This window comes from Triticum urartu, chromosome 3A (assembly GCF_056163025.1).
Source record: "Triticum urartu cultivar PI428250 chromosome 3A, HENAU_Tu73, whole genome shotgun sequence".
Classification (NCBI taxonomy): domain Eukaryota; kingdom Viridiplantae; phylum Streptophyta; class Magnoliopsida; order Poales; family Poaceae; genus Triticum; species Triticum urartu.
In genome coordinates, this window is record NC_141875.1 from 390152339 (window position 1) to 390165340 (window position 13002).

Below are 13002 nucleotides of genomic sequence, written 5' to 3' on the forward strand. Positions count from 1 at the left end.
TTGCCTAGATCCTAGGGTTGGACCTATATATATAGCAAGTGGAATTCAGGTATGGGCTATTTGGTCCCTCCGATCGTAATCGGGCGATCGAGAATAAATAGGGTAGGAAGTCCAATAAATAAAATGAATATATTTTAGAGATGTTTGGGGATGATCTGAATCCAATGGCCATGACTGCCCGGATCGAGTTCGGGGAAGTTTCGGACACACACGCAAAGGGGGTTAGGCGGTCACGTTCAAGAGGGAAGCAAAAACCTGATGGGTTTGGAACTGTCAACGAAGGCAAAGTGGTCCAAGGGAAGGTGATGAAGGCAAAGGGAGAAACGGCAACGACGAACGAATGCAAGTTTTCAAATCATGACGGCAACGGAATGCCGATGCAATGCAAAAGATGACATGATGAATGCAACAAACAAATAAAACACCGACGGCAACTAAATAACTGAAAGGCTTATGGAGCGTCGGTCTCGGGTCATCACAACTCTCCTCCACTTACAAGAGATCTCGCCCTGAGATCTAGGGATGGCAAACGAAAGAGGAAGAGAAGAAGTAAAACTAAGTTGCTTCTTTGACAAACGAATGAAACCACGAACCTTGAGAGGTTGAACAACTTGAAAGACAGAATACAACGGGGATGAACAAGATTGCAAACATCCCGTCAGGAAGAGTAGCAAGGAATACAATGAGAACCAAGAGCTTAAGGTACAAGATAGACGATGAAACCACTCCGGTTAAAACGAGATGAGAACGGAAGAATTCGAGCAACACTCCAGTTGAAAAGAGAAGCAAAAATTGATAAGATGGAAAGAACTTGAAGATATGACACAACACTTCGGTTAAATGATAAGCATGGAAAAGAACACAATCTTGACAAAACGAGATGTTGGGTCAAAGGGAGCAACATCACCATGCCTCCGGAACGAAAGAATAGAAGATAGGTCGCCGGAATAAGAGAATGGAGAAGGAAATGATAAATTCTACCACAATTGAATTTGGAAAGCATCCTTCCAAGGAGGTTAGAATGGAGTTGTTGGAAAACCAACATCGAAAAGAATAAGCTTGTGGTGGACTTATGAAAACATCTCAACATTATGAGGTGACAAATGGCCACTAACTGAAACCATTGATTTGGGTGAGAGCACCAAAGAGATAAAAAACTTCTTTCACCGTGAGAATAGGAGGAAACTTGGATTATTGGTAGACACCACAATTAGCAACATTCCTTAGGAAATGCTTTAAGTGAAATCTATACCAAGATAACACCAACGAAGAAATTTTTGTGTTGAAAAGATCTCGTGAACAAATTGAAAAATGATGGGTTTCAAATATGTCACTCTTGAAAACTTGTGAATCATGAAACACGACGGGAAATTATCAAGTATGACATAACACCCCCTCAAAAGATGAGATAGAAAAAACTGCACTTCGGGATGCACGATGAAGAATGCTTGAACTCCTCAAAACAAAACATGTGTTGAACACCATGTTTATTTTAGAGTATAGCTTGGCGGATCATAACTTTGAGAGAAATCTTGAAGAACAATTGAAGAATGTAAGAAATCCTTGATGAACCACCATGTCGAGGCTTCGTGAGAACTCCGGTAATAAAAGAATGTTGGAAAGAAAGAGAAGTTGAAATAGCAAGGTAAGCCTTTCCATGATTTAGCTGGAGCCTTGTGACGAGATAATGCGGAAAACTTAGAAGTCCGGAAAAGAAAAGATGAAGCATATCGAACCGAGAATGTGACATGATGAACAACTCCGGAAGAAATTGAAATCGCCTCGAGGGAAACAAGAATAAGATTTATTGTATGTTTATCCTTCATCAAATTAAATTGATGACAAGCAATGGATTTGGCATACCACTTATTCTTCTTGCAAGGATTGAGGAGAGATATAACACAACATGGGAAAATCTTGAATGACTCACCGGTAGGATTTTGGGTAGAACAAAAAAATTGATACGATAACAATGGAAAAGGAATCTTTAATGGACCACCGTAAGACTTTGAAAACGAACCAAGAAAATAGAACAAGACACCGGGAAAATTAGCAAACGAATGAAGATACTTGAGGGAATTCAGATACCGGAGAAAGAAGAGATCATGAATTGATTAGAGGATATTTGAACAGTGCACCGGCCAGTAGAATTAGGGAATGAGAGCTGAATGTTGAGAACTAATAAACCTTCTGAGATAATGGCCTTTGGATGATCAAGAAACGGAAACAACTCATGAAATGCTCCGCATGGGTATGAAAAGAATTTCTCACGATTGGAACAATTATGAGGATGGCATGAAGCTTGAACTATGAATGTCAGTGAGAACGAACAAGATTTAAGAGAAACTCTTCTTCGGTCTTCAAATGTTGAGAATGACGATAAGAACCACCAAGAAAATTGTTGAGACACTCCAGAAGAATGAAGAGAGGAAATGTTGAACCAACGACAAGAAGAATTTGAAAGCGATCTTAGAGAAGGCAATTGACTGATGATAATTCATTCTTACGTCAAACTTTGAAAAGAATTTGGGAATCGCTCTGGATAAATTAGAAGAGTCAGGTAAGATCCTGGGAAAAGACCTGTGGGTTAGGGCCCACTCAAAAGAAACACCGTTGGAAAAGATTGCTTGATAAGAGAGATTGCACAGGTTGAATTAAATGGCTTGAATGAGATAACAACATCGAAATAGCTTGAACAGGTTGAGAATGGAAACGCGAATCTTCCGAGATATCTTCAACACTCCGGATATGAACTGGGAGAGGTGAATAAATAAGAGAGCCTTGGATAAGAAATTCACATGGCAAAATATGTGAAACAAAATGAAGAGATATGATCCACACCGAAGCTTGAAATTAATCCATCGAAGAAGAAAACGAGTGAAGAATGACAAACTTGAAGCTCCCTTAGCATCTTCACGAGAAAATCACCGGATATGAACATTGATGGAAAGAATGAAGAAAGTTCACATGAATAAGATGGATACTTGATTAAGAAATCCGAGTCCTTGAAGTAAAGGGTGGGATGGTGGGAAAAGCAAAGGCAACTTGGGATGTATGAGACGACACCGTTGAGAAAAATGAGAATTGATCTTGCAATGGGAAAAAATATAGGATCATCTTGAAGAGAAATGCATTGGTTAAAAAGGATTGACATGACAATCTCGATGATCAAGAAGGATTAGCAGTCCCATAGAAATATGAGAACACCGCTTAGGGAAGGTATGGAATCAAAAATTAACATTGAAGCAACTTGAATACCACAACTCAAAACAAAACAAAGGATTTGGCTTGTAGAATAAGCCGGAAACAAACATATGATAGAGATTCCGTCCGAAGTTTTCATGGTGGGGCCCACATGGGCTCGATCGCATAGCACCATCATGTACAAGGCAGTGCACATGACATACGAAGCATTCCCGAGTCAGCATAGCCAAGGACTCTTTAAGACACAACGAGACCACTGTAAAACCAACCGTGGATAGGCGGACCACTAGACGTCGAACCCCAATCTCATATCATGCATTTGTCGGAAAGATATCCTGGGTAACTACTTGAATTCCCACCTATTAACTCCCGAAACTTTTTGGTTATGCAATCTGGTGTTGGAGATACAGGGAGGCACAAATATCTCACACAAATAACAAATCCTACACTCCAACTGTATCCATCCGTCAACACATAACCAAGAAAACCTCGGAAATCGTGTACCTCAGACCTTCGAAAACATTTGATATACTAGATGTGGCAATACATCTGATCGCTCTCCCCAGTACTTGGTGTCGTCAAACTACTCTCACCACAAAGAGTATAGAAGCATTTTTGATGTCGGTGACCTCTGGTATTCCTGAACTGAAACGATAAGCACTGTGACAAAAACACCTTGGAGCTCAACTCTCCGGGACACTGCCACAACCCCTAAATGTCAGGAGGCACTAAGACAGAATTCCCGTCACAATGATATTGCCATGATCCAACAATAACCGCGTGATCCTAAAAACAATTTGAGTGAAAAGAGGAGAGTGAAGTCAAAACATCTACGCCAAGAGTCCTCACCAGAGCGACGAAGGGGATAAGGAGTAAAAAGAATTCATACTCTCCGATATATAACTAGACTCAAAATAGTTTTTTCTAGACTCAACACGACAGCGGTTCGATAAATCAAGGGGGCTCCTAAGGTCAGTAAGGCTCTGATACCAACTCATAGCGCCCAAGATGCGATTCTATCCCAATCATGTGATGAATTCATGATTGGGGCACAACCGCATTTCGAGCGTATAGCAAAGTGGATGTCATTACAACATACCATGTACTAAATAGATGAGAATACAAGATAAAAGCTTACACTCGCCACAAGTTACAACATTCATACAACAATACATCAATACATAGCAACCATCATACAGAAGAGCAAGATCCGACTAAGGATGAAATCAAACGAAAAGGAAGAATGGCATCCACCCTGCTAGCCCGGGCTCCCCGACCTGGAACTAATCCCTTGATCTAAGAAGAAGCAGAAGAAGAACTCCAAAACAAGCAAGCACCGCACTCGCATCATGATCATCACCTGTACCTGCAACTGTTGTTGTAGTAATCTGTGAGCCATGAGGACTCAGCAATCCCATTACCATGGGTATCAAGACTAGCAAAGCTTAATGGGTATGGAAAGGATAAGTGATGAGGTTGCAGCAAGCGACTAAGCAATATATGGTGGCTAACTTATGAGTACAAGAGTAAGATGAGAAACTACGCAAACGGTCACAAACTAGTAATGATCAAGAAGTGATCCTGAACTACTTACGTTCAAGTATAAACCAACCGTGTTCTCTCCTCGAACGCACCCGAAAAGAGACAATCACGGTTACACACGCGGTTGGTGTATTTTAGTTGAGTTTAGTTCAAGTCCACTACAATCGAATATTAACAAATTCCCATCTGCCACATAACCGCGGGCACGGCTCTACAAAGTTTAAACCCTGCATGGGTGTCCCAACTTAGCCCATGACAAGCTCACGATCCATGGAGACAATCCTCCATCGCGGGACCCTCCGATCAGACTCAGAATCCCGATGCACAAGACATTTCGATAATGGTAAAACAAGTCTAGCAAGACCTCCCGGCGTGGCGACACCCTGATAATAGCCGCGTGTATCCCGTCTCAGGCCACGTCCGAATGGGTCAGCCTACATGTATATACCAAATACCTCGGGTTTCCCTGAGGCGGCCCCGCAGTCTGCCCGGCTTGGACCAACACTCATGAGGAGCACTGGCCTGGGTTGTTGATTAAGTCCACGAGGTCCGGAAAGTCCCGATGCAAGTTTTAGTTGTTATTAGGCATATGGTAAAACCAATGTTGGGCCTTGCTGGAAGAGTTTTATTCAAAGCGAACTGTCAAGAGGGGCCCATAAACCCTCACCGTGTTAGGGACGCAAAATCAAGGAACATAACACCGGTATGACGGAAACTAGGGCGGCATGATCTGAATCCAACGGCCACGACCGCCCGGATCAAGTTTGGGGAAGTTTCGGACACGCACACAAAGGGGGTTAGGCGGTCACGGTCAAGAGGGAAGCAAAAAGTCGATGGGTCTGGAACGGTCAACGAAGGCAAAGTGGTCTGAGGGAAGGTGATGAAGGCAAAGGGAGAAACGGCAACGACGAACGAATGCAAGTTTTCAAATCACGACGGCAACGGAGTGCCGATGCAATGCAAAAGATGACATGATGAATGCAACAAACAAATAAAACACCGACGACAACGAAATGACTGGAAGGCTTATGGAGCGTCAATCTCGGGTTGTCACAACTCTCCTCCACTTACAGGAGATCTCGCCCCGAGAACTAGGGATGGCAAACGAAAGAGGAAGAGAGGAGGTAAAACTAAGTTGCTTCTTTGACAAACGAATGCAACCATGAACCTTGAGAGGTTGAACAACTTGAAAGACAAAATACAACAGAGATGAACAAGATTGCAAACATCCCGTCAGGAAGAGTAGCAAGGAATACAATGAGAACCAAGAGCTTAAGGTACAAGATAGACTATGAAACCACTCCGGTTAAAACAAGATGAGAAAGGAAGAATTCGGGCAACACTCTAGTTGAAAAGAGAAGCAAAAATTGATAAGATGGAAAGAACTTGAAGAGATGACACAACACTCCGGTTAAATGATAAGCATGGAAAAGTACACGATCTTGACAAAACGAGATGCTGGGCCAAAGGGAGCAACATCACCATGCCTCCGGAACGAAAGAATAGAAGATAAATCGCCGGAATAAGAGAATGGAGAAGGAAATGATAAATTCTACCACAATTGAATTTGGAAAGCATCCTTCCAAGGAGGTTAGAATGGAGTTGTTGGAAAACCAACATCGAAAAGAATAAGCTTGTGGTGGACTTATGAAAACATCTCAACATTATGAGGTGACAAACGGCCACTAACTGAAACCATTGATTTGGGGAAGAGCACCAAAGAGATAAAAAAAACTTCTTTCACCGCGAGAATAGGAGGAAACTTGGATTATCGGTAGACACGACAATTAGCAACATTCCTTAGGGAATGCTTTAAGTGAAATCTATACCAAGAAAACACCAACGAAGAAATTGTTGGGTTGAAAAGAACTCGTGAACAAATTGAAAAATGATGGGTTTAAAATATGTCACTCTTGAAAACTTGTGAATCATGAAACACGACGGGAAATTATCAAGTATGACATACCACCACCTCAAAAGATGAGATAGAAAGAACTGCACTTCGGGATGCACGATGAAGAATGCTTGAACTCCTCAAAACAAAACATGTGTTGAACACCATGTTTATTTTAGAGTATAGCTTGGCGGATCATAACTTTGAGAGAAATCTTGAAGAACAATTGAAGAATGTAAGAAATCCTTGATGAACCACCATGTCGAGGCTTCGTGAGAACTCCGGTAATAAAAGAATGTTGGAAAGAAAGAGAAGTTGAAAGAACAAGGTGAAGCCTTGCCATGATTTAGTTGGAGCTTTGTGACGAGATAATGCGGAAAACTTAGAACTCCGGAAAAGAAAAGATGAAACATATCGAACCGAGAATGTGACATGATGAACAACTCCGGAAAGAAGAAATTGAAATCGCCTCGAGGGAAACAAGAATAAGATTTGTTGTATGTTTATCCTTCATCAAATTAAATTGAAGACAAGCAATGTGTAATGCCCCGAGACCGATGTGCCAGGTATCTTCCAGTTATTCGCCGTCGTTGCCATGTCTTTTGCTTGCGTGTTGTATCTTACCATGTCATCATGTGCATTGCATCATCATGTTTTCAAAACTTGCATCCGTCCGGGTTCCCCCAGTTCTGTCCGTTGTCCGTTCTGAGCCCAGACACACTTGCACGCGCCCGCGGCATGTCCGAAATATTATTTTATAAGTGCCGGAAAATGTTCTCGGAATGGGATGAGAGTTGACGTGTGGTCTTATTATAGTGTAGATAGACCGCCTGTCAAATTTCATCGCATTCGAAGTTCGTTTGATAGCCCAACCGTTAAACTATTTAAATACATTATAACTGAGCACTTTTCCTGTCCTCTCATGCCATTAGCATTTTTAGCCATTAGATTGTCACTTTTAGACTTCCTTGACTGTCTTATTTATTTCAAATCGCGCGTACAGGCTTCGTGACGAGCGCTAATCTTTTCGGGACGCTGCTCTGGTGGTTTTTTTGGGCATGCGACGTTCAATTGGGCCTACTGGGCCTGACTAGGATCCCGTCCAACGCAAAAGTGAAGAACCCTAAAACATTGTACGCTCGCGACCCTGGTCTCTTTCGCTCGCAGCCTCGCGTGGCGGCGCCTCACCATGGTGCGCTGGGTTTGCACGGACGCGACGGACAGCGCCACCTCTTTCCATTCAATTGCACGGACGCGAGCGGCGCGGCGGGATTTGGGTGTGGCGGCAAACAACTCTGAAGTTCAGCGCGGGCTAGCGAGGGGACCGAACGCCAGCGAAGCCAGCCGTCGATCCAGCGAGCGGGGAGCAGATCCTGCGCGAGGGGAGGCCGGGAGCAGATCCAGCGAGCAGGAAGCCGATCCAGCCGACGAGGGGATCCATCAGTCGCGGGCGATGCGGATGAATCGGGGGCCTGCCGATCCACTCGACGCGGTCGAACCGCCTGCGTGGAAAGGGTGAGACGCGGGCGGTAATGGCCGGCGCATCATCACGACTTCTGATTTTCCATATTTTTACATGGGAACAGGGGAGCTTTGGACCTTGTGTCTAGACTACAATCTAACCATCAATAGCCAGCAGCTTCATCCGCGTAACACGTAAGCTATCTCCTTCCCTCCTTCACCTTCTTGGATTTGCATTGTTTTTAGATGCTTTAAGTTTCTCGTGGATGTCATCTTACTGAACCACGTGACTAGAACAAAATCGCTGAATCGAAGTGTGTAGCAAACAACCGATTGCTACTGTATGGTCTATGCCATGTTTGCTGACCCCTTTGTCTGTAGTTTCCGATTTTGTGCACAAACAGTTCAGCAAATCAAAAGTGTGTAGATGCTCTAAAGCTATGTATGCTTCACAAAAGAAGAAAGGGAGACGAGGAGGGATGCTTAGTCATTGCCTCATGGGTCATTGTTTCTTGGGGATCATGCATGTATATATGACTGATATGGATTCCTAAACTGATCGCCATGCTTTTATGGGTCTAGCCAAGGTTTTATGTGTTCTTAATCTACTCTTTCATCAATCTCCATGGATCCTATTGTTATTAGTTTTCCAGTGCTCAAATTTACCTGCTCTGTATGATAACCCAAGTGTGTCGTTGCCTACACAAGCTAATGAGCAAGAATTAGTCTACCATTCATGTTTTTTCATCTTTACGTATAATTTTGTTGTAATACAGAAAGATGGACATCTGACACTGCTTGTAGATGTAGTGAAGGTACTCCTGGACCATGATCCATCCCTTGGGAAAATGTTTGCCGAATCAAAATGTGACTCCTCTGATTTGCGGCAATTAGAGGCCACCTCAAGGTAGTGAACCTTCTGCTGGGTTGGTTGAACTACCAAAGGCGAACGGAACAACAATTGCACATACCCTTTATTTTCCTGGTACAGGCAATCTCCAGACATGACAAAGCATGTATCTACGTCAGAAAATTTTCTTAGCTTTTCCAGAAATACGATTTGGTTTAATTATGTATTAGCACTACCCCAATTTACATTGGATTTTTTATATGCACACTTCTAAAAGTAAGGTTGTGTGGTCCATTTTTGTAGGGTCATATTTTCTTACCATAACTTGTCACAATCACAGTTCTAATGTTATTGTTTAATTCAACATTTGTATTAGCGGTTAGTTTTGCTTATTTCGCCTCACTACATTAAACTCCATAGTTTGGATTATTTAAATACGGATCCTACTTATGCATATAATATAAGTTCACAAGCTCCAATCCAAGTTATATAGTCATCATGGTGAGAACTGAGAATTGACAACTGTATTCCTTGTAATTTGGGAAAAAGGTTGTTGGTCAATTTGCTTAAAATTTACAAGAATTGAGTAGCCGTTACTTGCTTGCATAAAATAGACAGTTTAATTTATGGTATGCTTCGGTTTTTTGTCATACATGTTAATTTGGTAAGAAAAATCGTGTGTTTTTAAATTAACTCATTCTAGGAGCTAGCCACTGCACATTTTCTTTGTTGATTCTCAGTTTTGATTTGAGCTAAGGCTCCCCATTTCGTTCAACTAGATCTTTTATAGGCAACAGTATAATAGTTTTTCTCTTCCTCTACCTGCCCTATATAAGCATTTTTTATTTTGTGCTACAGAGTAAAGATACATTTTTAACTCTGATTCCACTACGCACTTTGTCGTGCTTTGCATGTCGGTAGTTTTGTTACACTATAGTAGGATAATCCTTGTGTTACAATTATTGTACTGATTGCATCATAGATTGCCTCATACTGCAGGGAAAACATGAGGGGCTTTCAAACTGCAGTTCGAGAGACAATCTGTTTGTCCTATGGAGGTGTACTCAATGGACTTCTGTTTTTGCTACACTATTCTTCAATAAATATTAGTTTTACCTTCCGCATTTTCTTCCAAGCGACTTTATTCTTTTTCTTATAACTTTGTCCCATCTGCTATCCAGTTAGTGATATTTGGTTTGTTAATTCTCTCTACTTAGCAGGTCAAAGTTTAGGTAAGGCCAAAGTCCAAAGTTGTTTCATGCAACTTAGCATTAGAATGGGTCGGCTTTCTAGAGCAGAAAAGACGCATAGTTATTTTTTTTGACGTATTGTGCCTATTCGGAAACAAGAAGTGTCTGCTTTGTAGTTTTTTTTTCAAAAAATAATATAATTAGAATGAATGAAATATGTGAGGGTTGAGCTCCTGAGTGTTATTGTTTTAAACATTTGTTGGTTCTTTTTGCTGTTCTTGTGAAACAAAGTTGTCGGTGAGAAGACCAGGGTCATGTATGCTTCTGTATCAAGGACTTTCCTCACAGCCATCCCAAGTTGAGCAGTTTTACATACATACAAGATACAACATTATCAAGAAAAACATTCTTGTGGCAACTCAGCAAAATTCTTACAAATTCGCAAGTCAATCATGCGTGCTCATGTATTCTTGTGGCTTTGTTCATATATATATCCCCAAAACATGTTCTTAACTTGAATGTTTGTTCTAAATAAGAAGCTTAGGAGAATTCTTGTATTACAAATTTACAGTTTATGGCTTTCATGATTTATGCCTAACAAGAAATAAGACTCTGTAAGTCATGTCACCTATTTTTTTCATCATACTGTGCTGACTTTGCTATAGTTATTTGTTTGACAATGATCTTCTAATTATTAACAAAACATAGAAGTTTACAATTAGCAAGGCTATATATTTCTTATTTGTTAGTTATGAGTAAAAGATAGCTTTTTGGACTGAGTTTGGAAGCAATCTATGTTAAGCATGATTATTTTTTCTGGTAGTATACTCTACTTTAAAACATGTCACCAATACTGACCTTTACCATTATAAAAATGGACGGATGCCATCAATGATCTAGTAGCGGCATTATAGCCGGTCTAACGTCGGACGTTTTCGGTCTCCGGAAACAGTCGCCGGGTCTTTCTCCCCCCTCTTCTCTCAGTCCAAACCGCTCTCCACCGTCCTCCTAGGCCCATGCCTACCCCTCTCTCGGTTATGCCTGCGGCCCTCCTTATGCGCGCGCCCGAAAGTTGTCCCCGACCCGACCCGAATTGTCGCTACCGTTGTGTCCGGATCATTCCCAAACATCTACAAAACATCACCGTTTTCTCATTTGGACTCCCTAACCTATTCATCTCCGACTGTCCGATTTTGATCAAATAATCCAAAATACTCCTTCCTATCTACATTCTGGTATATATAGCAGTCCACACCTAGCCCAACCCTAAAATCTAGCTCCCTTGTCCCATCACCCACCGCCACTTTCCAAACCCACCTCGGGATCCTCCCAGATCCTTTCTCACCCAACCTGCAAGCCCCCCTCCTCTGCTCGACCTTCCCCGTTCCCCAATCCATTGCCCCCCTCGACCAGCAGCAACCAGGAGCGCAAGCCCTTCTCCCACGCCCGCATGCCCGAGGAAACGCACGAGGCTGCGCCTCCTCGTCCCGCGCCTCTGCCTCGCCGGTGGTCGCCGTCCACCCAAACAGGAGCAGCAGGCCGAACCAGCGCCCTCTCCCTCGGTCCCTCCTGCCCGTCTTTCCTTCTCCAGCTCTCTCTCTCTCTCTCACATCGCGCGCGCTCTCTCTCTCTCTCTCTCTCTCTCTCTCTCTCGCAGGAGCTTCTCACGTCAGCCATGGCGCCTGCAAGAACAAGTTCGCCGCCGCCAGAACCTTGCCTCGCCGGATCCACCGCCCACTGCCGGGAATCGGTTCCCGTCGGTCTCGCCCCGCATCCGATGGTCGTCCCGCCGTCTTTTGTCACCGGAAGCACCAGCGCCGCCGCCCTTGACTTCCTGGAATGCACGCGGCCCGAGCGCCCCTATGCTGTGAGCCGCCTCCCGCGCCTCGATCTCCTTCAAGACCGTCCAGATCCGCTCCATGCCGCTGTTCCTGACCTTCTCCGCCGCCCGCTGATGTCCTGCCTCTGCATCGCACCACCGCCACTGCATGTCGTCTGCATCGCCGGCCTCCCCTGCTTCCTGCATCGAGCAGGAGAAGAGCGAATGCAGTCAGCGCCACCGCTCTGGACCTCGCGCTCGCCCGCTCATCCAGCTTTGACCACAGCCACAACATGCGCGGGCCTCCTCTTGCAGCGCCTCAAGGCCCAGCCACCGGCCCGCTGCTATTTTTCCCCTGCAAGCCTCCCTCTCCATCTAAACCGGGCCAAGCCCATGGTCAGCGCCCCAGCGCCCAGCAGTTTCGGCCCGTGCTTTGTTTTTTTGCCAGATCTGCGTTTTAGCCTATTTCCCAGATTTTGCCAGATTTACAGAATAGTCCCTAGAGTTCATGCATTTAATATCTCACAAACCCTGCATCGGATTAAAATAAGTTATACATAAAACTTACTTAGAATTTTGTGTAGATTAATAATTTGCCACTTTCATCTATGTTTAAAATGTTTAAGATGTTTTTTGTTTAAATTTTCTTAAATAACTTGCTAAAATGATTTATTTCATAACTAAATAACCGTAGCTCCAAATTTAACAAATTTTATATGTAAATGGGGTAGAAAAATGCCTAGTTTAACATGGTGGCCTTACTTTTCATGTTTAACAACTCTAAAATATGGTTTAGGGCAGAACAGTAACAAACCTTAAAATATGCATATGGGGCGTTACCGGAATTGTTGTTTGTTATTTCCGGCCTCATTTAAACTTGCCTAGATAGATAGTTTCTTTATGCTTCACCTCTTGCCGTGCTAACAACATTTAATATTGTTGGGTACATAAATGATATCGAACTAAATAATTGAATGTGGTGTTTTGTCAATATGCATCCCGATGCATATTAAGCTCCACTTAATTCGTAGGATTGCTTGTG

General features: G+C 43.0%; 1 long non-coding RNA gene across 2 annotated transcripts; it reads left to right on the forward strand.

Moving 5' to 3' along the window:
- Positions 1–7730: 7730 nt before the first annotated feature.
- Positions 7731–10394, forward strand: LOC125544116 (uncharacterized). Of its 2 annotated transcripts, none has more exons than XR_015619018.1 (2): positions 7731–9086; positions 9934–10394. It is a non-coding gene; the product is annotated as an uncharacterized LOC125544116 (long non-coding RNA). The 2 variants fall into 2 exon arrangements; XR_015619019.1 differs by having other exon boundaries at positions 9951–10394.
- Positions 10395–13002: the final 2608 nt, after the last annotated feature.